The 19917-nt window shown below is 45.5% G+C and overlaps 1 protein-coding gene and 1 pseudogene across 5 annotated transcripts in view; one reads left to right on the top strand and one right to left on the bottom strand.

The window, feature by feature from the left end:
* Nucleotides 1–19917, top strand: part of HIVEP3 (HIVEP zinc finger 3) — a 487717-nt gene that overhangs the window by 41134 nt on the left and 426666 nt on the right. The window lies entirely within an intron of this gene.
* On the bottom strand, nt 792–18006 carry LOC127493676 (large ribosomal subunit protein mL51 pseudogene; annotated as a pseudogene).

A 19917-nucleotide genomic window follows, 5' to 3' on the forward strand; every position in this document is an offset into this window, starting at 1 on the left:
CAAAAGCATCTTGACAGTGAGATAGAGGCAGGAAGAGAGAGAAAAAGAGAGAGAGTAAGAGAAATCTTCGGTCTATGAGTTCATTCCCCAAATGGCTGCAACGGCCCAGACAGGCTGAAGCTAGGATCCCAGAACTCTATCAGGGTCTCCCACAGGCATGGCAGGGACTCAAGCACTTGGGTCACCTTCTGCTGTTTTCCCAGGGGCATTAGCAGGGAGCTGGATCGAAAGCAGAGCAGCCAAGTCTTGAACCAGCACTCCAATATGGAATGCTGGCATTAGAAGTGGTAGTTTAACCCATTGCACCACAGCATCCACCTTCTATGAACTTTTTGAAGAACCCCCCCTCCCACCCCTACCGCATATACCCAGAAGTGGAATTGTTGGATCATGTGGTATTTCTGTTTTAAGTTTTTTGAGAATTCTCCATAGTGTTTTCCATAATGAGGGTACTAATTTATATCTTGGCAATAGTGAACAAGTGCTCCCTTTTTTCCACATCCTTGCCAACACTTGTTATCTCTTATCTTTTTCATGAAAGCTATCCCACCCAGTGCAAGGTGATATCTTGTGATTTTAATTTACATTTTCCCAGTGAATATTGTTGTTGAAAATTTATACTTACACATATTGGCCATTTATAGGTCTTTTTTTTTTTTTTTTTTGCTTTTCTCAAAGAAACCCCATTTTATTACAGAGAGCATAAAAAGCCCTTTCCTCATAGGGAAAAGTACTGTTCCCCTTCTTCAAAATGACAGATGTGTCTCTTCCACCGTTCCCAGCTTTCTCTTCTACCAGTACTTTCCATGTCAATTACAGTGTTTGTAGAGATAGCTGATGGTCTTAACACTGTACAGGTTATCACTGAACATTCAAACTCCAACCATTTTTTTTCTTTTGGATACATCACTATAGTTCATTCCCTTTTGAGCCTTGAAGCCATCTTGGGCCCCTGGTCAGTTCTTTGGGGTGCTTTTCAAAATTTCTAAGGATCCTAATATTGTCATACACTCTGAATGTGGCCCTCTTCTCATTCCAACCATCTACTGTTTTCAGGGGTGGGAGGGTGAGCCTTATATGGGAAAAATCAGGAACACCCAGAGAGAAGCTTTCACAGGCCAGGGTCACCCAGTCCCACAGTGTCTTACTGGCCCCCTAAGAGGAGCTCCTTTCCATTGCTCTATTCTCTCTCTCTCCACAGTGCACCAAATGAACCCAAGAATGAGGACCAGATGACTGTGACTGTGAATAGTCTCCTATGGATACTGGGATGGGGGCAGCCATATTGAACCTTACCCAGCCACCTTATTTCTGTATGTCTTCTTTTGTGTCTTTTCAGATTTTTTGCTTGTTTTTTTTTTTTTTTTAATCCAATTATTTGTTTTCTTACTATTGAGTTGTTTTTCTTATGTATTTCTTATCAGGTATATCACTTGCAAATATTTTCTCTTTTCCTGTAGATTGTCTCTTCACTGTTTACTATATGTTTCCTTGGCTATGCAGGAGCCTTTTAGTCAGATGTAGTCCTACTTGTCTATTTTTGTCATTGTTGCCTGTGCTTTTGCAATCATATCCAAGAAATCCTTGCAAAGACTGATGTCAGGAAGCTTTTCTCCTGTTTTCTTCTAGAAGTTGTATATCTGCAGGTCTTATATGTAAGCCTTGAATTAATTTTGAGTTGATTTTTGTATATGGGGTGAGATAAGAGGGCAATTTCTTTCATTTGCATGTGGATATCCAGGCATCCCACTACCATCTATTGAAGAAGCCGCCATTTTCCTACTGTGTACTCTTGTCCCATTTGTCAAAGATCAGCAGACAATAGATGCATAGATCTGTTTCTGGGATCTCTGTTTATGTTATGGGTGTCTATGCCTGTTTTTGTGTCAGTACTGTGCTGTCTTTATTACTATAGCTTTGCAGTAGATATTGAGATCAGGTAGTGTGATACCTCCAGCTTTGTTCTTTATGCCTAAGATTGTTTTGGCTTTTCAGGGTCTTTTGTGATTCCATATGAATTTTAGGATTTGGTTTTAGTTTCTGTGAAAGGTGCTATTGAAATGTTGGTAGGGATTTCATTGAATCTGGGGATAGCTTTGGGTAGTGTGGACATTTTAACAATATTAATTATATTCTATGTCTTTAGATTTATCACTATCCTGTACTTTAAGACAGCAGAAATATTATTTCATTCCTTGCTCATTCCTTATGACTAGAATGATGCCTGGAACATGGTAGGCTCTAATAAATAATTTGTAGAATGTACAAATGAATATTATCTCAGATACTCAGAATCCCTTAGACGTGATTCAGTATAGCACAACACAGTTTTATTGATCAGAGAAACAGGCAGTCCAAAGCAACAACTGGAAAAATCTATTAGTCTTTGAGGTATGCTTAATTAAAGAATATGACTTTCTTCAACACTAACTCATTTTTCACATCACATTTAAATATATTTGATAAGTAGCATTCATTTAATACTCTGCCAAAAGGGCAGTATCTTAATAAATAGTTTGTTAAATGGGCAGTGATTAATAAATGCATTTGTGCTCATAATTTTCTGATCAACATAAAAATTGTATCCATACTAACAAATTCTGCCACTTGTCCAACAAGTACTTACAGAACTTGAATATGATGTGTGGGACTCTTTTTAAAAAATAAGAATATGATAAGGTTGTTGGTAAAAGAATATTCATCTTGAGCCAGCAAAATCTGAGCAGATTAATTTGGCACCAGTATTTCCTTTCACTTGTAGACATCCAAAAGCTTACTAATTACTGGCACCCTCTCCCCCCAACACACATACACACTTATGATGTATATCTATATCATGCTTCACAGACACTGCACTTTTTATAAATTGAAGGTTGGTGGCAACCCTGCGTTGAGCAAACCTGCTGGTGCCATTTTCCTGACAGCAGATACTCACTTCATATACTGCACCACATGTTCTTACAGTATCTTAGACTTTCTCTTTATCATTATGTCTGCTATTGTGACCTGTGATAAGAATTCTTTGATGTTACTATTGTAATTTTTTTTGAGTACCATGAACCATGCCCATATAAAATGGTGAGCTTAACCTGATCAATGCTGCCTGTGTCCTGACTGCTCCACTGGCCAGCAGGTCCCTGTCTCCTGTCCTCAGCTCTCCTAATCCTAGAGACACAATAATATTGAAATTGGACCAAAGTATAACTATGGGACTCTCTAGGTGTTCAGGTGAAAGGGAGAGTTGCTTTCACTTTAAATCAAAAGCTTAAGTTTAGTGAGGAGGCATAGTGCCAGCAGAGGTGGGCTGAGAGCTAGGCCTCTTACACCAGTTAGCCACGTTGTGAATGCAAAGTTAAAGTTCTCAGAATTGGAAGCGTTACTCCAGTGAGCACAGAAATGATAGGAAAGTGAAACAGGCTTATTGCTAATATGGAAAAAGTTTTAGTGGTCTGGATAAGAAATCAAACCAGCCATGACATTCTCTTAAGCCAAAGCCTAATCCAAAGCAAAGCCCTAATTCTCCAATTCTATGAAGGCTGAGAGAGGCGAGGAAGCTACAGAAGAAGAGTTTGAAGCCAGCAGAATTTTGTTCATGAGGTTTAAGGAAAGAAGCTGCTGCTGTGAGGTGAAGGGGCAAGGTAAAGCAGCAAGTGCTGATGTAGAAGCTGTGGCAAGTTACCCAGGAGTCCGAGTGAAAGAACCGGTGAAAGTGGCCATGCTAAACAGCAGAAGTGGGAAGGAGATGAAATAGCCTTATGTTGGAGGGAGATGCCATCTAGGGTGTCCATAGCTAGAGAGGAGAAGTCAGTTCCTGCCTAGAAAGCTTCAAAGGACAGGTTGACCTTCTTTTTAGAGGCTAAGGTTGCTGATGACCTCAGGTTGAAACCCATGCTCAATTTATCATTTACCCATTCTTAGCGACCCTAAGAATGACACTGAATCTCTCCCTGTGCTCTGTAAATGGAGCAGCAAAGTCTAGATAACAGCACATTTGTTAGCAGGGATTTAATGAATATTTTAAGTCTGTTATTGGGACCTACTGCTGAAAAAAAAGATTTCTTTCAAAATATTATTGCTCATCGACAATATACCTGGTCACCCAAGTACTCTATTGGAGGTGGATAGTGAGATTATTGTTGTTTTTATCTCTACTAACACAACACCAGTTCTGCAGCCTGAGTATCATGGAATAATTTTTACTTTCTTTTTTTTCCTTCTAAAATTTTTTATTTATTTATTTTAAAGTCAGAGTCACAGAGGGAAAGGGAGGAACAGAGAGAGAGAGAGAGTGAGCAAACGCTTCCATTCACTGGCTCACTACCCAGTTGGCCACAATGGCCAGGGCTGAGCCAGGCCAAAGCCAGGAGCCAAGAGCTTCATCCAGGTCTCTCATGAAGGTGGCAAAGGCTCAAATATTGGGGCCATTTTCTGATGCTTTTCCCAGGCCATGAGCAGGGAGCTGGATCAAAAGTAGAGCAGCCAGGACATGAACCAGCACCCATAGAGGATGCCAATATTGCAGGCCCTGGCTTTACCTACTATACCACGATGCCAGTACCCTATTGTTTTATTTTAAGGCATTGCCACTGCAACCTTCAGCAACTGCCACCCTGGTCATCTAGCAGCCACCAAAATCATGGCAAGACCTTCCACCAACAAAAAGACTGACACATTGAAGGCTCGGATTATATTGATCAGCCTTTCATTGCTGTAATGCAATATCTGAGGCAGGTGACTAATGAAGAGAAAGAGGTTTATTGAGTTCACAGTTTTGGAGGTTCAACGGCTTACTGCTGGCACCAGCCCAGCTCAGGTGGGGACTCTCTCTACTGTATCACACTGGCAGTGGTGGAAGTGTGTGTAGGAGTGAGGGATCACATGTCAAACAGAAAGCCAATAGAGAAACTGGCCAGGGCCAGGCTCAGGCTATTCTAACAATCCCCTTATGAGAACTAACCAGGGTCCCATGAAAAATGCCTTACTTCCTTGAGAGAGAACACCCCCAAATGACCTAAACCCTCCCAAAAGGGTCTACCTCTCAAAGTCCACACCATCTCCCAACACTACCGTCCTGGAACACAGCCTCCAGCACACAAGCTTTTGGGGGACACTGGCAGAGGCCAGATACTGTAGAATCTCACAGACCACAGACAGAGGTTGAAGAGTTTACCATGTTTCAGTGAGGCTGCCATAACAAATTACCATGGACTTGTGGGAGGCTTAAACAGCAGAGATGTATTTCTCACAGTTCTAGAGGTTGGCAAGTTCAGGGTCAAAGAACCCACAGATCTGGCGTCTGGTGAGGCCTACCTCCTGGCTTGCAGATGGCCGTCTGCTCGCTGTGTCCTCCCATGCTCTCTTGCGTCTCTGCTGCTGAAAGAACCAATCCCATCACAAAAGTGCCACTCTTATGACTCAGTGACTCTCCAAGGCCCTCCCTCCAAGTGCCACCCACTGGGGTTAGGGTTTCAACATCGGCATGTTGCAGGGACACAAACATGCAGTTTGTGACATCTCAGTATTTCTGCTGAAGCTGAGGAATGCTGACTCCCTCCTGTTTTGCAGACCTCAGGGGAGAGGGAGAACAGTCACTAGAAAGAAAGAATGCTCAGTGCCATCCACTTGGCCTCCAACACAGTGGCTCTGGGGAGCCTGTATCAGTGGTCTCTCTGGGTCCAACTGGCCGATTTCCTTCCTAACATGTTAGGGAAGCTCCTAGTTCAGGGCTAGAATGTAAACATTCTTCCATGAATATAGAAGTCCATTTGGAAAATTATCCATTTGTGTTAAGTTTATCACAGATTAAATGTGTCTAGTTCAAAGCTAAATCTTTATAGATAAGGAAGAAGCCACACTGGATGGGAAGTTGGCTTAGCCAAGACCTGTGTTCCACATTCAACTATGTAGTCTGGCTCGAGTCAGATAATCTGTGCCTCAGTTTCCTTGTTAGTGAAGCCAAGGGGAGAGATTGACTTGCTCTCTGAGGCCCTTTCAGAAGCTAGAATGTGAGAAATATCAGAGAGAGAGAGCCTGCTTTTATACAGGCGTACATCAGAGACAGTATAGGTTTGGTTCTAGACCACTGCAAACCATTGCGATAAAGAGAACGTCACAATAAAGAAAATGACAAAAAAGTTTCCAGTACATATAAAGGTGATGTCTGCACTATTTTGTTGTCTGTGAAGTATGCAGTACCTTTGTATCTAAAAACCCAGTGTGTATACCTGCTATGGTTTGATCTGGGATGTGGGCTTCCCGAACGATGTCTTAACCACTAGGCCTCACCCTCCCTACTTTATAACATTTCTCTTGTTGGTTAAATTTGTTCTGTCTCCTTTGCTGATATCCAGATCTTCTTGCTTTTCGTGGGTCATGGTTGTGTTGTTATAAATAATTTCCTATTGGGCTTTCAGTTCACAGTATCCACAAAAACCCTTGTTAATGATCTTCCTTCCCTCCATTCCAGAGTCACTGCCCCTGGACTTTTGCAGGCATTTGCCTCATTCATCCACCATGTTTCTGACAGCTTCTCTGTACCAAGCTGAGTTCTGACAATACCACCATGGTTCCTTCTTATCTTTCAACTTTCCAAGACCCATTTGTATTTTTAACTTTTTTTTTAATTGGCAGATTTCATGATACATCCCCAATTTTATCACCTGTTCTGTCAGCAAGTAATTAATGAAACTTTTAAACAGTCCTGAGCAAGAACTGACCCTGTGTAACTACATTTGTTAAATTCTTCCAAGCTGACATTTCCATTGACCTGCTAATTAATTTTTCTTTCTCTGGATACATCAATTACAGGGTCCCGGCTTCATGATGGGCAGGTCATACAGGACCAAATCTAAAGCATGAAATGAATTCCTCTCCTTGAAGGGTAAGATCCAGCAGATTTATTCTCAAAGCTCTGCTGGTTTTTACCCTGTCTGTAGCTGTTTATTAAAATATGCCAGGGCTGGCTTCCATGGTTTTCAGATGTTAGAGCTATAGTAGGCAGGAGGAAGATGAAGCAGAGACTTAGTTCCATTAATGCCATTCAACTGCTTTATTTGCAAAGAAGAACAATGTAAAGAGGAGGGTCTTGTTATTTTGAACCCCCTTTTGTGTTTCCTTCCCTGAAACTTCAGTAATAGTTGCCTCACATTGATTCTCACCTTTCCAGCCCTGCCATGACTCGAGTGACAGATACGACTCCACTTCCCATGCTGGATGCTTGCTGTTAATTAAAAACAAGCAAACACGAACTCTTATAAAGTACCCAGGATAAAGAAATTGATTTTGGGCATATCTACTTTGACGTATGTTTTCCAAGTGGTTTGAATGCAGGTGTTCTCCCATTCTCTCATCCTTTCTTCTCCCTATCCCTCCAGTTTCCAGAAGTGAGCATTTCTTTACTTTTGATGACTCCCCTCAGAAACGCCTCTCCTCAGTCCTCTTGTGTTTCAGTCGCAGAAGCCCCCCGCAGCAGCTCCTCCAGGACAGCCCTGCTGTATGCTTTCCAGTAGCTTGGCCAAGTGAGCATTTAGCAGAGATTGACAAGTGCCCTTAATCTCTTCCTCTCTCTGTACCCAGGATGCTAATTGCTAGAGGAGGTTAAATACTATGGGCCAGAGGAAACTTTCTATTGAGCTGGGTCTGTGGTGCCCTTCCAGGAGGTGTTTAGTTGAATTAAAGGCATGGGTGAGGTTCTGGCAGGTTCATTGCCATCTGTGATGCCAGCATCACATATGAACACCGGTTCTGATCCAGCTCCCTGCTAATGTGCCTGGGAAAGCAGTGGGAGATGGCCCAAGTGCTTGGGCCCCCACACCCATGTGGGAGACCTAGAACCAGTTCCAGGCTCCTGGCCCCTGCCATTGCTGCAATGAGATAGAAGATATCTCTCTCTGTCTGTAACTGCCTTTCAAATAAATAAGTAAATCCTATACAAAACAAAATAAAAGGCATGGGTCACATGAAATAAGTACACATTTAGGGAATCTTCCAAGATTAAGGTGGTTAGGTTATAAAAATAATCAACAGGGGATGGATGCTGTAGCTAAGGGTTGTGTAGGAAGTTGAGATAGGTATGCTTGCTGAACAAGATACACACAATGCTCTCTGCCAGCTGATGTATGATTATTATCTGTCAATTTTTAAAAACTGAAAAGAAATACCAAATGTTCAGCATGTTTTAAATCCACACACACAGGCTTTCCTCCAACTGGAGTACTGGCGTGAGAATGAGGTCCTGACGAAGTGCAGCTTCCCCCCCAGGAGCAACTTGCAGATGTCCTGTGTAGCACCACAATGACTTGCTTGTACTCCAGCTGTCAGTGTCATGCTCCCCTCACATTCCCAGACACTGGTTGGCCCTCACCTTCGAGATGCACAGAAGCAAGTTGCAAAATGCCAAATCCAGATAAAAGCTTTACACGTGCAATTTCCTTTACCTTTACTGTTTGACATGCTCGCATCAGTCCCCACACACCTTTCTGGAGCAGATAAAGTCTCCGTTTTATGCATGAGGGGAGGATGGGAGGTGGTGTGGTCCATTAGTCTGGGGACAGTTACACAGTTGGGATGTTGTAGATACCAGGTCTTCCGGGCATAGCCCTCCTCTTTCTCCTGCTCCTGGCCCTGCCAGGCTGGGATCTGATGACACAGGCAGTGCCTCCTGTGAGGTGGGGACTCCTTCCTCACCACTTCCTCCTGGCTCCCTGACAGTATAAAGCCCCACTGATGGGATCCCATGACAGGTTTGCAGTGCTCCTTTAAAAAAAAATGGAAAAGGAACACACACACACACACACACACACACACAGACTGAGACAGAGGAAGAGAGACAGAGAGGGGAAGAGAGTTTCTATTTGCTGGTTCATTCCCAGATGCACACAACAGCCAGGGCTGGGCCAGCCCAAAGCCAAGAACTTCACTTGGGTCTCCTAAATGGGTGGCAGGAACCCAAGTACCTGGGCCATCATCTGCTGCCTCCTAGATGCATTAGCAAGGAGCTGGGTGAGAAGCAGAGTAACTGGGACTTGAACCAGTGCCACAATATGGGATGCTGATGTCCTATGTGATAGCTTAATCTGCTATACCACAATGCCCACCCTTCCTTTTTAAATTAAAGATTTATTTATTTATTTGAAAGAGTGACAGAGAGAGAGGAGAGAGAGAGAGAGAGAGAGAGAGATTCTATCTGCTGGTTCACTCCCCAAATGTCTGCAACAACCCGGGGGAGAGGGGTAGGGTAGGCAGGGCCAAAGACAGGAGCCAGAAACTCCATCTAGGTCTCCCATGTGGGTAGCCAGGCCTCAAATACTTGATCCTTTATCCCCTGCCTTCCAGGTACATTAACAAGAAGCCAGATTGGGAGTAGATCAGCAGAATCTCAAACCAGCATTCCAGTGTGGGATGTAGGCCTTGTAAATGCCAGTTTACTCTGCTGTGCCGCAACGCTCACCCCAGCTTCCCAGTTCAGTGGGGATGAAGGCAGAGTTCTCTGGGGTCTGCTGACTTTCTTCTCTGATGAGGCTCCTCCAAGGTGCTTTTAGGCGTTCTTCTGGTGCTTCCCGAAGCTGCAGAGAGTGCTGAGGTGGTGCCCAGCAGCCAGGAAGAGCGTCTCCCTGCTGGGGCTCTCTTCTCTTACCCAGTTCTTTGCTTCCCCCCTTCATGGCTTTCCTGCTCTCCTTGTGCCTGGCTGCAGCCTGCCAGAGTCCACATATACCTTGGAAGTCCCTCTGCTCTCACCTGCCCTGGGAAGATGTGGACTCTGATGTGTGCTCAGAATGGAAGTTTCTGTCTGACTCATTGAGCCCACAGGACCCACAGTGGCCCCGCTGAGCATCACTTGACCTGCTCTGACCTCATTTCCTCCCTTCCTGGATGAGAGAGATACCAATAGGCCCCTCCCTGCCTTCATGCTCCCCAGAGAGGATCTGCCCAGAAGCAGAGCTCCTCCCTAGTGGGCCTGACCCCTGCTTGTCCCACAAGGCATTTGCCAAAGAAGAAAACACTGCTGCTGCTTCTGTGGCCAGCAGGTATGCTCGGGTTCATAAATCTTGGCTGTCTCAGATGAAAAAGCTCGAGCTTGTGGCCCTTCAGTGTTCCGTTTGCACCCTCTCCTTTCAAAGCAGCTTTATTGAAGAATGATTTGCATACACAGACGTCCCCAGTTGTAAGTGTACAGTGTAGTGATTTCCGAGCTGTGCTGCTTACACCACATTGCAGTTTTAGAATATTTATTTCCATCATCCCGCAGATGTCTGTTGCATGCACTAGGAGTTAATCTTCCTCCCAGCCCCAGCCCCAGGCAGCCACTGAGTCACCATCTGCCTCTAAGATCTGCCTTATCTGAACATTTCATGTAGACAGAACCATGTGATAGGTGGTCTTTTGCAGCTGGCTTCTTAGCGTAACATCTTGGACTTTGACCCGCCTTGTAGCACGTGTCAGTAGTTGGTTTCTTTGTACTGCTGAGTCCTTTCCTTTTGGTGATGTGTTTGGTGATGGACGTTTGGGCTGTTTCCATGGTTTGTCTGTTATGGGTATTGCTGCCATGGGTGTTCATGTAAATATATTTTAAATAAAGTTTTATTTATTTGAAAGGCAGAACAAAATGCACACACACACACACAAAGATACACACACTCACATACCCTGAGAGATCTTCTATCTACTGGTTCACTCTCCAAATGCCTGGGGCTGGGCCAGACCAAAGCCAGCATCCAGAACTCCATCCAGCTCTCCCACATGGGTAGCAGGGACCCAAATATTTAAGCCATCACTTGCTGGCTCCCACGGTGTGCATTAGCAGGAAACTGGATTGGAAGCAGAGCCAGACCTTGAACTAGGCCCTCCAATATGGGATGTGGGTGTCTCAAGTGACATCTTAACTATGTGCCACAAAGCACATTCCTCACATAAAAATTTTTATGTGAACATATGTTTTCATTTCCCTTGAGTGGCTACTTAGGAAGATAAAATTGCTGGTTCACATGGCAGGTTTATGTTTAACTCTGAAACTGCCCAGTTGTTTCCCTGAGTGGTTGCACTGTTTTACCTCATGTCAGCAGTGTCTGAGGCTTCCTGTTCCTCCACATCCTTGCCCTAAGGCCCTGGCATAGGCCAGACACACTCTCAATGTCCTTCTCTCAGGTACTGTGCCTTCCCCAGACTGCAGATCCACTCATTCAGATCTTTTTTGCTCCCCAAACGCAAGACCACCATGGCTGTAAAAAGTATGACCTCATGGCATTCCTACACCTGCTCCCCTGATTAGTAGCAGATTGTCTTTTAATCTGTTACTTTATGGTAGATACTTATTCTCCTATAAAGAGAGAACCCTATCCATTCTTCTCAAATGTATACAATGGACTTAGTGCAGGTAGGAATGGGTTAGAATGTAAAGGGGCTCTCTGAGTTTGTGGAAATCAGCATTGCTTCCAACAGGAGTCTGTTGCTAAGCCACCATAGAAAGATGAGCACACACGGCTCAGCTGACCCTACCAGACAGGTAAGAGTCGGGTGTTTCTGTGGTGCAGGTGCCTATAAAATGAAAAGAGGAACAGTGGCTGACAGTGACAGGAGAGATCAAGACAGTGGTGTCATGGAAGGCCTAAGGAAAGGTGTGCGGTTTGGTGTTGCAGTTGATTTCTTCCTGAGAGGATTCGTTCTGAGAGGAGGAGCATGGTGGGGGCAAGAGGTGCGGAGTCACCACACAGACCCCAGGAGTCGGGTGAAAGCAGGCCTGAGGCAAACAGCCCGCAGACTCCTTTATTTCAGTTGCTACAGCTGCTTATATAGCCAAGGCAGCCAATCTGGTCAAGGGGCAGTCTATGCCTTAACCAATCACAGCCTGTTGCCAGGCAGTTTCCAAAGCCATCTAATCACAGCCTGTTGCCAGTCAGGCTCTGTTGCCAGGCAGTTTCTGAAACCATCCAATCACAGCCTATTGTAAGTCAGGCTCTGTTGGCATGTGGTTTCTGAAGCCATCCAATCACGACCTGTTGTCAGTCAGGCTCTGTTGTCATGTGGTTTCCAAAGCCATCCAATCACGGCCTGTTGCCAGGCAGTTTCTGTTGTCAGTGGTCATCTTGGCATGACCTTTTCACTTCCTCATTCCACCAGTTTGGCAGTATGGAATCCAGATGCCATTGCTAGCTGTGAGCCTTGGGCAAGTTATTCAGCTGTTTTGATGGCTTTCTCAGCGTTCTCAGTGGGTTCAGATGGTCTTTAGACCAGTGTGTAGCATGCCTGGCACAAGCCTGGCACATATACTGCAGGACAACAGATTGCCACTGTTAGGAGAAGGACCAGGGAGTAGAGCAGTGAGTGTCATGTGTGGGCCAGGGTGAAGGCCAGAGAGGGTAGACCTGTAGTTCTCAAACTTCTGCCTGCCCAATAATCACCTGCAGGCTTGGGCTACACCCCTAGAATTTACTATCTGGAGGTTGGGGAAGGGCATGAGAATTTGTGTTTCTTGCAAGTTCCCAGGTGCTCCCCCACTGCAGGTGCCACAGGTGTAGGTGGTAGGATTGACTGGGACCCAGGTCCGTGGCCCAGGTAATAAACTGTGTCTTCTTGATGCTTCTTCACCCCAGACTCCATTAAAAGAGATAAGGAAGACAGTTTTTCTCCATATTTTAGTCTCATGCAATGGTGCTTGGGGTGGGGGTGAGAGATCAGGACTGGGAAGATGGCCAATAATGTCCTGTGCAGGAACTTGTGTCGAATTCTACTTGTACCAGCAGATTCTTTGAATATTTATTTATTTATTTGAAAGGGAGAGGGAGAGAGGGTGAGAGGTGTGGGGGGAGAGAGATAGAGAGAGATATAGATAGATAGAAAGAGAGAGAGAGAGTTTTTTTCCATCTGCTTGTTTTTTCCATCTCCCCCAAATAACCACAATGGTTGGGGCTGGGGTCAGGCTGAAGCTAGGAACCAGGAACTCCATTTGGGTCTCCCACATGGGTGGCAGGGGCTCAAGTTCTTGGACCGTCATCTGCTGCTTTTCCAGGCATGTTAGCAGGGAGTTGGATTGAAAGCAGAGCAGCTGGGACTCAAACTGGTGCTCATATGGATGCCATTGTTGCAGGTGGTAGATTAAACCACTATGCCACAATACCACTTCCTAGCAGGGGATCCTAATGTTGCATTTTAGGAGGGCTCCCCTCACGTTATCCCCTATCTTTATCTCTTGCTTATTTCTGTATTCTTTTTTTTTTTTTTTGACAGGCAGAGTGGACAGTGAGAGAGAGAGACAGAGAGAAAGGTCTTCCTTTGCCGTTGGTTCACCCTCCAATGGCCGCTGCGGCCGGCGCACTGTGGCCGGCGCACCGTGCTGATCTGATGGCAGGAGCCAGGAGCCAGGAGCCAGGAGCCAGGAGCCAGGTGCTTTTCCTGGTCTCCCATGGGGTGCAGGGCCCAAGCACCTGGGCCATCCTCCACTGCACTCCCTGGCCACAGCAGAGAGCTGGCCTGGAAGAGGGGCAACCGGGACAGAATCCGGCGCCCCAACCGGGACTAGAACCTGGTGTGCTGGCGCCGCTAGGCGGAGGATTAGCCTAGTGAGCCGCGGTGCCGGCTTATTTCTGTATTCTTACTAACCAAAGGAATGGCTGGCACTGAGTAGGCGCTCAATAAATGTTTGTTGAATGAATGAATGAAGGCTGAGAATGACCATATTTGTTAGCCCAGCTGCCATAATGAAATACCACAGACAGGATGGCTTAAACAACAGAAATTCCCTTTTTCACAGTTCTGGCAACCTGCTGTTCCAGGTTTGGTTTGTGCTGAGGTTCATCTCTGCTCGCAAACAACTGCAGTGCCCCAGTGTCCTCATGGGGTCTTTGTGCTATATAAATGCATCCCTGGTGTCTCTTCTCTTCTTGTAAAGACCTCAGTTGGATTGGATTAGGACCTGCACCTACGACCTCATTTCACCTTAATTACCTTTAGCAAGGCCCTGCCTACAACTACATTCACATTGGGGATTAGAACTTCAACATAGGAATCTGGTGGTGGGGGTGGGGAGCACAGTTCAGTTCACAATGCCTGTGTAGTGAAGCATGGCTGCTCACTCGGAGCTGTATCTTCCCACAGGCTGAGAGCCTGTCATCCAATGGGCTCCTTAGTGCCCTCCTGAAAGGCTGAGGTACCAGCCAAATAATGGAAGTGCCAACTTGGGTTGTAAACTCATAAATCCTACAGTTTAGACCAAAGAGGATGTAGGAATTAAAAAGTGCTGAACGTCATGGTTTCTAGGAGGACCTATTCAGTTCTTTATTCCAGAGCCATTGCTGTTGATGGTGTGATTATTATGATTCACTTGACGGTACATTATGAAATCATGTGAAGTTATTCCTCAGCTGCATGTTTGCTGTGACCCCATTTCTTCCCATGCTTCTCACATGTGGTTCTGGAATGGAAGCACCTGCGGAGGTGGCCTGCCCTGAATGGGGTCAGGAGAACTGGGATTGCTGGAGGAAGCAGACAGTGGGACAGCCTCAGCAGGCTCACTTCTTTGCCTTTGGGTAGGAACAAGAAATTTGGAATTTGTCACTTAATGCTTTGAGTCTCACAGCATCTCAACCTCCCACAGCACAGCCCTAGTACAATGCTGGTTCTCAATGCATATATTACACAGGAGACTTCTATTTGATTTGCAAATGTTCTGCTAATGACTTTGCTATCTCTAGTGTGACTGCCTGACATTTCCTGAACTGCCTGGTCCCCTTCCCCTCCCAGGCTGGAGCATTGGGCTGAGAGCTGCGTGAGAAGCGTGAGAAGCTGCCACTCTCGCCTCCTTACATGCACCTGCTCCCTCCCCTGGAGGTTGGCAGGCTGGGACCTCTTGAGCTAAGAGAGTGAGGCAGCTGGGAGGAGGGGAGTCTTGGGGGTGACATCCCTCTCCTGGGGTGGCTGTTTCCTCATTTGAGAGTAACAGCAGGTGGCAGCTCACACAAGGAGAGAACCACCTGGAATCTGTGGGCTGTGAAGTTGGAGGAGCCACAGAAGGCGTTGTAATTCTCATCCTGTCTCAATGGATACTGCCACTGCCAAGTCCTGTTCCACTCCGTGTCTTAGTTTTGTTTTTACCCTGTCTCCCTCTCCTTATACCTGGATCCACTCACCCTAGAGTAACATCCTCCAAGTGCCCCAATTCTTTCTCCTCTCTTTCTTTGGTTGTAAACAGGTAGGCTAGGAGCACCCAGGGGTTTTGAAGTTGTCCATATTGGAGAGAAATTGAGTATTCATTTCCCCTGGTGGCTATAACAAAGGCCCACAAACTGGATAACTTAGAACAAGCCAGAATCAAGGTGTCAGTGGGGTCCTGCTTCCCTGGGAGGCTCTCGGGAATACTCAGCCGTAGCTCTCCTGGCCTCTGGCCATGCCTTGGCTAGTGACCACATAACTCCAGTCCACACATGACATTCTTCTGTTATGTGTGTCTGTGTCACATTTCCCCTCTGTATGAGATATCGGTCATATTAGATTGGGGCCCATTCTAGTGTAATTGCATTGTAATTAATGATATCTGCAAAGACCCATTTCCATAACAGTAGCTTTGAATTTTGAATTATTATGATAAATAACTTTAGTTATAATTTGAGTTGGTGTTTCAAAGACTATATACTTGTAAATAAATACAGTACCATAAAATTTTATAACATGTTTACTTTTAAGATAGCAAAAAGATGGAAATGGCTTAATATGTATACAACAAAGCAAGGGAAGGGGCAGTAGGATTCTTAGGAGTGAATTCTCTGAGGCAGAATTAGGACAGGCTGGTGGTTTAGCAGCCCTTTAGTCGCCTGTTTTTGGGAAACAGTCTAGTAGTGCAAGGTAGTGTAGCAAGTCACACTAAGAATTGGGATGCAGGACATCCCAAGGGCCAGAGACAGAGGTCATCATGAACAGCACATGTTTGAAACATGAAAAAAGTTCAGAATGGCTAGCAGTGTGTGTGTGTGTGTGTGTGTGTGTGATGTACATGAGGCTAGAGGGGGTGGTGGGCTGGGGCCAGGCCTAACAGCCTCTTGGAATGTGGAGGTGGCCAGGTTGGCCTGGAGTGAGCCTTGGGATGAGAAGGGACCAGACTGGAGAAGGAAGCAAAGAGTCCAGCGCTCCTGGGGGGAGCAGTGACTGAGGAGGCAGGGAGCGGAAGGGAAACCAGGTGACTCCCGCTCGCCTTCTTGTCTAGATTCCCATCCTGGTGAGCTGTAGCCTGGTGAGACCCTGGTGCATGCCTCCTTCCTGACCCACGGAGACGTGAGAGCAAATGCATGCTCTTGTGAGCCTCTGCGTTTTGGGGGTCATTTCTTATTCAGCAGTGGATAACTTATATGAGGGGATTTTAAAAAGGAAGGGGGGAAAATGGAATTAAAGGAAGTTTATTTTGATGTGAAAAATATAAAAGCCATGGTTTTTCAGAATATGTGTTGCATGGAATTTGAGAAGACCTCTTGTGCTCACCCCAGTCTCTTTTTGTCTTACCAAGGGCCAAGAGTTGACCAAAATTCCATGCTGTTTCTGGGCCATATTGTATACTCTTCCTGCCCTGGTTTTCCTTGTCTCTCTGCTCTGTGGTACATTTTCTTCTACTGCACTTGGAAAATTTTTGCTCATCCTTTTGCCTGGAGCACTGGGAGACCTGCATTATCTAATAATATTTCAAAAAAATATCATACAGTGAATTATTGAAAAGGATTTCTAAAATAATAAAAATCATTTGGAAGGACCCACATAGTGATAAAATGCTTAAAGGTACTGAAAACTTTCAAAAAATGCAATTCAATATTTATTTCTGATCTGCTTGGACCAGGTCTTGCGGATATGAAGAGGTCAAGATCAAATACTTGATTTTTGGAACATGTAATGCTCCCTTCACATACATTGCCTTTTGCTTGATTAATTCAATTTATCTTCTGGAATTCATTGGTCATAGACCACCCCTTCAAGGTTGTTCCCTGACTTTCAAAATGGTTCAGGTCCACTTATCTGCACCCACCTATGTGCCTTGATACCTATACTCCTTCTTTTAAACATGCCCCATCATTGTCATTAAATAATTAATTATGTGAATGGTGGTTTAATGTCCATCTCCCCCACTACACTCTGACCTCCAGGAGGTCCTTGTTCATATTCACCTTTGAGTCCATATAACTGGTCAGGTGCCTGACCTCTGGTGAGAGGCCAGTGTATGTCTGCTGAATTGGTGCATATCCAGTTTGTTCCCGTAGTCCTGGACACCAGATCACCTCCTAGCTGGGGCCTCTGCAGTTGCAGCCTAGCCCAGCTCAGCAAGAGCCACAGCATGGGTCTTGTGCTGGGTGCAAAGGGAGTGCAGCAGAGGGGAGGTGGGAAGACAGGCAGGTGCAATGGTAATTGAGCTGGCTTTTGAAGGAAAACAGCAGTTTAAAAGGGGCAAGAGTGGTGAAAAATGAGAGGCAGGGCTTCCTGAGTGAAAACAAAGGCAGTGTCTTAGTGTTTGTGCTGCTATACCTAAATACCTGAGGAGGGGTAATTTATGAAGAACAGAACATTGTTTCTCATCATTCTGGGATCTGGAAATTCCAAGATCAAGGCTCTGGCAGATTTGGTGTATGGTGAGAGCTGCTCTCTGCTTCTAAGATGGCACCATGTGGCTGCCCCTCCAGAGGCTCAGGGGAAAGAGGAGGAAGTGGTGAGCTTGGCCCATCAAGCCCTTTCCTAAAGCACTGATCCATTCATGGGGGCAGAGCCCTCAAGGCCAGTCACCTCCCAGGGCCCTACCCCTTAATGCTGGTGCATTGGAATTAAGCAGAAATGTGGGGGTGATGGGAACACAGACATTCCAACCACAGCAGGCAAGGACCCCAGTGGCTTAGAATACAGCTTTCCAGACAATTGGTGGGTTTTGGTGTCCTGGGCCACCTTAGGTAGGTGCAGGCTTACCAATGTATGGGTGGTTTTGGCCTTTGTGCTCTTAGGCAGAGCCGGGGGCAACTTTGTACCCTCGGATGTCATGAGTTTCTGCATGTCCCTTGACATGGAAATGTTTGGAAGGCACCAGCTCAGCTGGAACAGGCAGGTGTGATGGGATTTGGCAGAGCAAAAGTGAGTCTGGAAAATGGGCTGAGACTGGCTTGCCAAAGTTTTCCCAGCTCAGCTAAGGACTTCAGCCATTGCCTGAAGGACAGGTAGAGCCGTGAGTGGTCTGACCTTCAGCTCCCCAGCTCCTCTTCAGTCCTCTCAATGGACTTTATATAAATTTTTATAGGTTTCAGATTAGTGTCGCCCCAAACAAATGACTTTCATGAGTCTCACTTCAAGTTTCTCAGGGGCCCCACATGGAACATTCTCTAAGTGTGGCAGCATTTACTGCTGTGTTGTGACACACTGGTGGCTTGGATCAGTTCTGACTGCATGACAAGTGATTTACTGCAGCTAGTAAAACATTGATGTATTCAAATCCCACTAACTTTAAAAATTAAATCAGATTTATACTTTTTCCAGCATCAAATCTGGGTTCGTTTCCTGGGGCTGCCACAGTGAGTACCACAAACCAAGTGGCTCAGACCAACAGATGTGGATTGTCTCACGGTTCTGAAGGCCAGAAGCCTATGACAAGGATGTCACAGGGCCTCCATCTCCTGAGACCTGTAGGGGGAGGATCTTTTCTTTTTTCCTTTTTAAAAAGATTTATTTATTTGAAAGAGAGAAAGAGAGAAAGAGAGAGAGAGAGAGAGAGAGAAACACGCTCCATTCACTGGTTTACTCCCGAAAAGGACTTAACAGCTGAATCTGGGTGAGGCCAAAGTCAGGAGCCTGGAAGTTTATCTGGGTCTCCATGTAGGTGGAAGGGGCAAGGGGCCCCAAACACTTGGGCCATCTTCCGTATATTCTGCTGCTTTCCCTGGAACATTATCAGGGAGCTAGATCAGAAGTGGAGCAGCCAGTACTTGAACCCTCACCCATAAGGGATGCTGGCCTTGCAGGTAGCAGCCTTACCCACTCTGCCACAGCGCCAGACCCGGGAAGGATCTTTCCTTGCCTTTTCCAGCTTCTGGCAGTACCAGATGTTCTACCAGATGTTCCTTGGCTGTGGTAGCGCCACTGTCGTGTTCACATAACCCTTCCTGTGTACGTGACTGTGTCCAGACTGTTGACCTCATTTTTATTTGACTACATTTACAGAGACCTTATTTCTAAATAAGACCATTCTGTGGTATTGGAAGTTAGTACTTCCACCTATGTTTTTTAGGAGACACAATTCAATCTATAACAACATCATATTCATTCATTTACATCTTAACATTCTTTCTTGGGTCTAAATAAAGTGGTAGAGTTTTGCATATAACCTATAGTCAGATTATGTCAGAAGCTGAATGTCTATGAAAATGTCTGCTTGTGAACTTGAATCTGCCAGTCCAAAAAAAAAAAAAAAGTAAAAAAGTTTGAGTGCTCCTGCTGCAATATAACCTTGTCTCATTGGTTATGCCCTTATATTTTATATTTCAAACTTTTGTTTGCTTCTCTCTCATGCTTAGGAAGCTGCCTCTGTAAGACTATGTCACACTAATGCAGTGGTCTCACTGGGGAGTGATTTTGCCCCCAGCAACATTGGCAGCGTTTGGAGGATTTTTGTCTGTAATGACCAGATAGGAGGAGGGTACAGTAGTACTTGCTGTACTGGCTGCTGGTTGGTAAACACCAGGGATGCTCCTAAATCACCCCACAATGCACAGGGCAGGCCCCTCCACCAGGAAGAATTGTTTGATTCAAAGTGTCAGTGTTGCTGTTTTCCAGAAACTCAACAACGGATTTTGTGTGCCCTGCTCCTTCTAGGGTGGTAACAGTAGCATACTGGGTTTGAGTTTGGTCAGACTCCAGTACATCCATCTCAGAAATTCTTTACTGTGGTCTTTCTGAGAGACTTTGGTCTTCTCA

This window comes from Oryctolagus cuniculus, chromosome 7 (assembly GCF_051225735.1).
Source record: "Oryctolagus cuniculus isolate XC-2025 breed Fujian yellow rabbit chromosome 7, ASM5122573v1, whole genome shotgun sequence".
Lineage (NCBI taxonomy): Eukaryota > Metazoa > Chordata > Mammalia > Lagomorpha > Leporidae > Oryctolagus > Oryctolagus cuniculus.